At 32.2% G+C, this 7142-nt stretch overlaps 2 non-coding genes across 2 annotated transcripts; both read left to right on the plus strand.

The window, feature by feature from the left end:
* The first annotated feature begins 6191 nt into the window (after nucleotides 1-6191).
* On the plus strand, nucleotides 6192-6262 carry HO173_012877. The gene has a single exon. It is a non-coding gene; the product is annotated as a tRNA-Asn (tRNA).
* A 195-nt stretch (nucleotides 6263-6457) lies between these two features.
* Nucleotides 6458-6530, plus strand: HO173_012878. Its single transcript has one exon. It is a non-coding gene; the product is annotated as a tRNA-Lys (tRNA).
* The last annotated feature ends 612 nt before the right edge of the window (nucleotides 6531-7142 follow it).

Consider the following 7142-nt stretch of genomic DNA (forward strand, 5'->3'; position numbering starts at 1 on the left):
CGATTAAGTGGTCATATGTTACTTAACATCTTGAGCGGTTTCGCTTATAATATTATGACATCAGGATTCGTTTATTTTTTCATAGGTTTAATACCATTAGGCTTTATTATAGCATTTTCAGGTTTAGAACTAGGAATAGCTTTTATTCAAGCACAAGTGTTCGTAGTCTTAACTTCTTCATATATTAAAGACGCCCTAGATTTACATTAAAAACGGAATGAAAAAAAAATCTTACTTCACAGAGGTATTAACACTTTAAAAAAACTACCCCCTTTTTTCTGCATTTTCTCCTTTCTCTAAAGAGAAAGGAGAAAATGCGAATAAGATCCCTCATACCATGTATTATCGTCCAAAATCTGAAAAAAATAAACCCAAAAATAATGGTATAGCTATAGATATGTCAGGGCTATAAGCTACAAACTATCACCTTATTTTAGAACAATTAAATCCTCCTCATCTAACCACTAATATAGCGTATACAGATCTTATAGGAGTTTTTGGTAATGGTAAAGACAATTATGCTGAAGCTTACATATGAAAAAACTTTGCTTTTTTTTTTTAGCAAATCTGAAGTACAAAACCTGTTAGATCTACTAACTCAAACTATACATTTAGCTGGTAAGACCCCAAAACAGGTCAATATTGTTTTAAATCTTTGATCCTCTGACCTTGGAGATCCGAACACTAAACCACTTATATACATATACAGGAGAAGTAAGCTCTTCCTTATAATTCTGCAAAAACTAGGCTGTTTGGTAAAAAAAGCTACTCCACTCTAATCGATCGTAGTCATTCACATAATTTAAATGAGATGCCATACTTCTTTTTTTCGGTTTTTTTTTTTTCATTTTTCTGATTTTTCATCAGATGAAAAAGAAGATGAAAAATCAGATGAAAAAGGAAAAATCAGATTAAAAATCAGATTAAAAATCACATGGAAAATCAGATGAAAAATCATAAAATAAAGCAAACAAAAAACGTCTTATGACCCAGCTTAGACTGTCAAAAAAATCGTCAGGCCCTTTTACCTGCCTGCTTCTTTGAACTAGAAAAAATGCCATTTAGTAAAACTCGAGATAAAAACTTACAAAACAGTATAGAACAATATCTATATGATAGTCAGTTATCATACAATGACAATTGTGTTAATGTTTTCAATCTTAATTTTAGCAGTGATACATGTAAATGTATCAGAAGTAAAAAAGAGATAATTGCTGAGTGCTAGGGCAATTTCCTTAATTATTATTATGAGGATAATTACAAGGATAACTCTACAATTTCTTTACCCTGATACACGGTTCTTACAATATGGATTAATTTGGTTTTTCTCATATCCTTAATCGCAATATTAGTATTGTTAACCTTTTATTTTAGTATTAACCCAACACTTAATAGCAACAGGCACTCTCCAGCTGTTAAATATAAAAGATGGACAGATGACAGGCCGGCGGGGAGAAAGGCGTGTTAATTATATGTTTATCGATACCAGTCTCAGTACTGGCTTGCTTGTTGCGATGCATCACAGTTAGTTCTCCTTCTTCTATAATTAAATGTGTTTTTACATAAACTATTCTTAATAAATTATAACAACTATGTTTTAATAAGAAAGTCTTGGCCTAGCACAATGTTAAGATTGATAGCTTTGATTAATTACAAAAAAGGCTTTTTAAGTCTTACAAACAGACGTCTAAAGAGCTCATTTATGTATTATTTTATACCTTGACCCTTTTATCTTTAATTAGGTTACGATGCATATATTAGAATGGATAGCACCAACAATTAATAGTATTCTAATGATATGCCACAACTAGTACCTTTTTATTTCTTAAATCAAATAACTTTTGCTTTTATTTTACTTATAGTAATGATATATATATTTTCAAAATACAATTTAACTAGGTTTGTACGTTTATTTAATACACGCGTTTTTATAACTAAATTATAGTTACTGCTAACATAGTTATTCTACTTGTTTTATTTGATTATGTTTTTAATTTGTCTATCTAATATCAATTTTAACCTAGGGCTGGTGCACATCTCCAGAGGTTGTGTAGATATAATTTTTTTTTTTCCATTATAAAATTACATCTAAAAACGCTTAGTACTGTGATACACATTGTTTAATGCTACTTTTAAGTAAATAGCATAGGGAAGTCCAAAGCTTATTAGGTTTATGCATACGTCTATTGATAATTTTTATATCTTATACAAATTCGTGCAGATACGAAAGTGTTGGTCTTTAGCAGAAAATAAGAGGTATACTTTATATATGTGACAAGAATTAAAAGTTTACTTTGTCCAGTTTAGTCTAGCTATTAAATGTCAATCCTAAACCTAGCCTTCATTTAGACTCACAGACAATAACAGGAACCGGCTTATTTGTATCCAGTTAAACAGATTTGTAGTTTATTGGTAAACCAAGTAGTTTCATCTTTGTTTTTCTTTTTAAGTTTATTCTAATTTTATTCGCATTTTCTCCTTTCTCGAAAGAGAAAGGATAAAAGTAACAACAATAGAAGAAAATGAATAAAAATAAAAAACGAAAAGAAAACTACTAATCTTTCAGTTCGAATCTGAAACAAGTCAAATCATCATATGTTTATATAAAAACCTAACACTATAATGCCGCTTAATAATATAAATGTTAAAAGTTTTTTCTTTAACCCTGCAACAAAATTTGGTAATAGCTATAAAAGATACCACTAAACTGATATATCCCCTAAGTATACAGGCTTTATTTTCTTAGATAAATCATTTATTAGTGGTCTTTTTTAAATTCTAAAATCACTAAAGTTCCATTCTCAGACTTTAAATATCAAGACGTCTGAGCAAATCAATACAAAAATGTCTTACCTAATAAGAGGTATAACTTACATGCTCCGCAAGTAAAGTTTATTTTACTGATGGGAATAATAACGAACAAATTATCGAGTTCAAGTTTGTATTTATATTTCACCACGATTTTGATCGAGGCATAACTAGCAAATGTAAAATATGTAAAACCATAATAATATGTATATTTTACATTTGTCTCTTTGTTAAAACACTACATTAGTAGTAGTATCATTACGATGGTAAAATATACTACTTTAGAGTTGAGTTTGATGATGGCTCTGAATGAACGCTGTCCAAATGCTTGACACATGCTAATCGAACGACTAGTTTTGACTAGTAGTGGTGTACAGGTGAGTTTAAGATAATGTAACTACCTTGGAGTAAGGAAAAAATGCCTTATAATAATAAAGAAAGTTAAGTTTCGCTCTTAGAAGTTCGTATCTCGTGCCAGGTAGTAGTTAAGATTAAAAGCCTAACTAGCTATACGCACGAAGTCGTAACTGAAAGGTTGATCGACCACAGTGGGCCTGAATAAAGCCCATGACGATTGTCACAGCAGTGAGGAATATTGGTCAATAGCCTAACGGCTGAACCAGCAACTTGGAGGAATGTATAGCAATAGCTACTTGCATCATTGTACAGATGATGCAAGATCGACTATGTCGAATAAAATTCTAGGTAGAATTATGATAATGACATTGTCTGCTTATGTGTCTTGACCAAATTACGTGCCAGCAGTCGCGGTAATACGTAGAAGACTAGTGTTATTCATGTTTAATCGGTTTAAAGGGTACCTAGACGGTAAATCAAGCCTAAAGTAATAAAAAGGGACTAATTTACTAGAGTTACTTATGAGGGGGCTATAATGTACTGCTGGTGTAGAGATGAAATTCTGTTATACCTCCAAAAAGATGGCACAGGCATAGGCGAAAGCATCTCCTTATGTGATAACTGACGTTGAGGGACGAAGGCTTAGTGTAGCGAACAGGATTAGATACCCCAGTAGTCTAAGCAGAAAATGATGAATGTCATAGATTAGATAAATAAGTTTATTCTATAAATGAAAGTGTAAGCATTCCACCTCAAGAGTAATTTGGCAACATTGGAACTGAAATCATTAGACCGTTTCTGAAACCAGTAGTGAAGTATGTTGTTTAATTTGATGACCCGCAAAAAACCTTACCACAATTTGAATATTTATATCTTTTATTGTTTTTATTTTTAATCTTCTTATTTTTTTTCTTGTTCTGACAACATTAATTAAAGAAGAAAAAGAAAAAGAGGCAATAAGATATCTTTACAAGCGTTGCACGGCTGTCTTCAGTTAATGTCGCGAGACTCTGGTTAGTTCCATTAAATTAACGTAAACCCTTACTTTATTTTTAGATAGAGTAGTTCCCCGCTATATTGGATATGATAACAGGGACTAGGACAAGTCATCATGGCCTAAATATTGTGGGCTATAGACGTGCCACGTAGGCCTTACAAAAGGGTGTGAAATTGCGAAATTGAGCTAATCCCCCAAAACTGGATAAACACTAACAATGGATTGTAGTCTGTAACTCGACTGCGTGAAATAGGAATTACTAGTAATCGTGTATAAGTACGGCACGGTGAATCTAATCTCAGATAGGTACTAACTACTCGTCAGGCGCCGGAAGAAGTATGTGCAATAAGTTCGGCTAGTGTTTATTTATAATTTAGGCGATTTGGTCTAATAACTTAGGCATGATGTCTTCGTATGCGTGACTTTGATTGGTGTTAAGTCGAAATATGGTTCGTGTAGTGGAAATTGCACGGGATTAATGAATATTAAAAATACCCCAGTTACAAAGCAATAAGGGATCAATAACTCCTTATTGCTTTGTAACACCCCCAATACATACGTACTTTTTTTAGTTTGTGTTTAACTAGAAAACAGTATGATTTAGCCACATCTAAACACTTAACTAATATACCTCTTTACTGTTTACTGCTTACTGTTTATTGTTTACTGTTTATTGTTTACTGTTTATTGTTTACTGTTCACTGTTGTACATAGGGAGTTTTATTAAAGATGATGCTTTGCAACACCAATACAAGGAAGGTTCCATTTGTTGGTATGAGGGGTTGAGCTGTAAACTCAATGGTATTATACCGTAAAAGGTATAAAAATACTACAAGAGTTCAATTATCTTCCTCAGCGAAGCAGATAATGAAAACAAAAATAGAAATAATACATGATAAATTAGGCGAGTTATCCGTGCAAAATACGATTATACAGGAAAACAGAGTAAAGTGTGGTGTATATATATGGACTAACAAAATAAACAATAAAATTTAGGTTGGATCAAGCATAAATTTATCCAAAATATTTGTCAAAGACTTCAACCACGATGCTTTGTCTAAAATTCGTATGTTAATTAATTTAGCACTCTTGAAATGTTTCGCAATAACAAGAAAGAACTTTAGCTAGATATTATTGAAGATTGTTCTCTTAAAAACGTTATTTTAAAGGAACAGTTATATTTGTATAACCTAAAACCCGATTATAATATTTTAAAGCAGGCAGGTTCTTCTTATGGTGATGCTCAACTTCGTTAGCAACCCATAATGAGGCAAGCATATTAAAAAGAAGCAGGCGTACTGTACCTGAAGCTACCTTGGTCAAAATGAGAACTATAGTACAGACGGAAGAAACCAAAAATAAAATTAGGAAGTCTATAGCTACACCCGTGTTGGTTGTTAATATAAACACAGAAAAATATAGAGACCTATCTAAATTAGAAGCTGGTTTAGTCTTGGGTGTTTATGACTCTACCATTGGGCGTTAGATAAGATCAGGAAAAGTTTTGTTGGATAAGTTTTTATTTTCATCCCCTGAGATCTAATCAGCAACTAAAGGAAACTTCCATAATTGGCAAGATGGGTTGAGCTGTAAACTCAATAGCACTAAGCTTTTAAGAGTTCGAGTCTCTTGTTTCCTATTAATGCTCCGCAAGTTAAAAACATTTTACATGCTCTGCCATGGATGCTCTGCTTGTTGTTCCACAAAAGCTACACAAGCAAGCCTAAAAAAAATTAAAGTACTGCATAAAACAGATTTAAAGCCAAAGAGTATAATTTAATGGTAAAATAGGAAGCTTCAAACTTCAAATTCTCAGTTCAAATCCGAGTATTCTTGTTGTGCTTATTGTGGCCGGTTGCTTTTTTTCTTCCTCAGTAAATCAGATGCTGATGCCATGATGCTTCGCATTCACAAGCAACCGCAATAAAAAGTGCATCAGCATCAGAAGCATCATATGTTTTCTTTAAACAGCGAAGCAGATAACTATTATTTGTGTTGCTTTTGTGGAACAACAAGCAGAGCATCCATAGCCTTTGTAGCTCAACGGTAGAGCGAGATACTGTTAATATTTTGATAAGTGTTCGATTCACTTTAAGGGCTGTTTATTTGCTTGCTTGATGCCATCACGCTTATTTTTTTTATGCGTTGTGTTTCTTGCTTGTTTTTATTAAAAACATCAGCACAAGAAGCATCCTAAATAATATAAGACTTTTTTATCTTTACATTAAAGCATCTTAGCTTAAATGGTTAACCGATGTGTTTCTGTAATTTGTGTAATATATCTTAATAAACCTAGAGACTTTAGTTTAACTGGTAAAATATGTGACTTTTAATCATCATTATATGGGTTCGAACCCCGTAGGTCTTATCTTTGTCTAGATATCTTTTGTAGATAACTGGTAGTTTATACAGTTAAGCTGGCAGTCCCTTTTGTAGAACAATGAAAGGAAATATACACATAGTTCTCATTATTAGTTTTTACTATTAATAGGAGAAGATACTAGAATGTAACTTAAAGCCCATGGATGCACTTTTTATTGCGGTTGCTTGTGAATGCGAGCATCTGGCATCAGCATCATGGCATCAGCATCATGGCATCAGCATCTGATTTCTCTAAAAAAAAATATGTGAAAATGAGAAAAAAACAACACAATATTACATATAATATTGTTATAATTTAGCTAAAAGGCTATACGTTTTCTCTTTTTTACATTAGAGCGTGTTAGCTTAACTGGTTAAGCGATGTTTCAGCCACAAGGATTTAAGTTCGAAGGTCTTATACGCGCTAACTCCATGTATAGTAAAAATTGCCATTCTCATTAAAAAACTATGTAAAAATAAAAATTCATGTAGTTAACATCATGAATATAAATCCTCTACAATTTAATATGATTGATAATTTAGATCTTCTAAGTGAAACTTTTTGGAAGCTTTTTAGACCTCTTGGCTTCTATCTTATCGGGTATTTTGACATAATAAA

This window comes from Letharia columbiana, assembly GCF_014066305.1.
Source record: "Letharia columbiana isolate WasteWater2 chromosome Unknown Sc0000103_s1, whole genome shotgun sequence".
NCBI lineage: Eukaryota > Fungi > Ascomycota > Lecanoromycetes > Lecanorales > Parmeliaceae > Letharia > Letharia columbiana.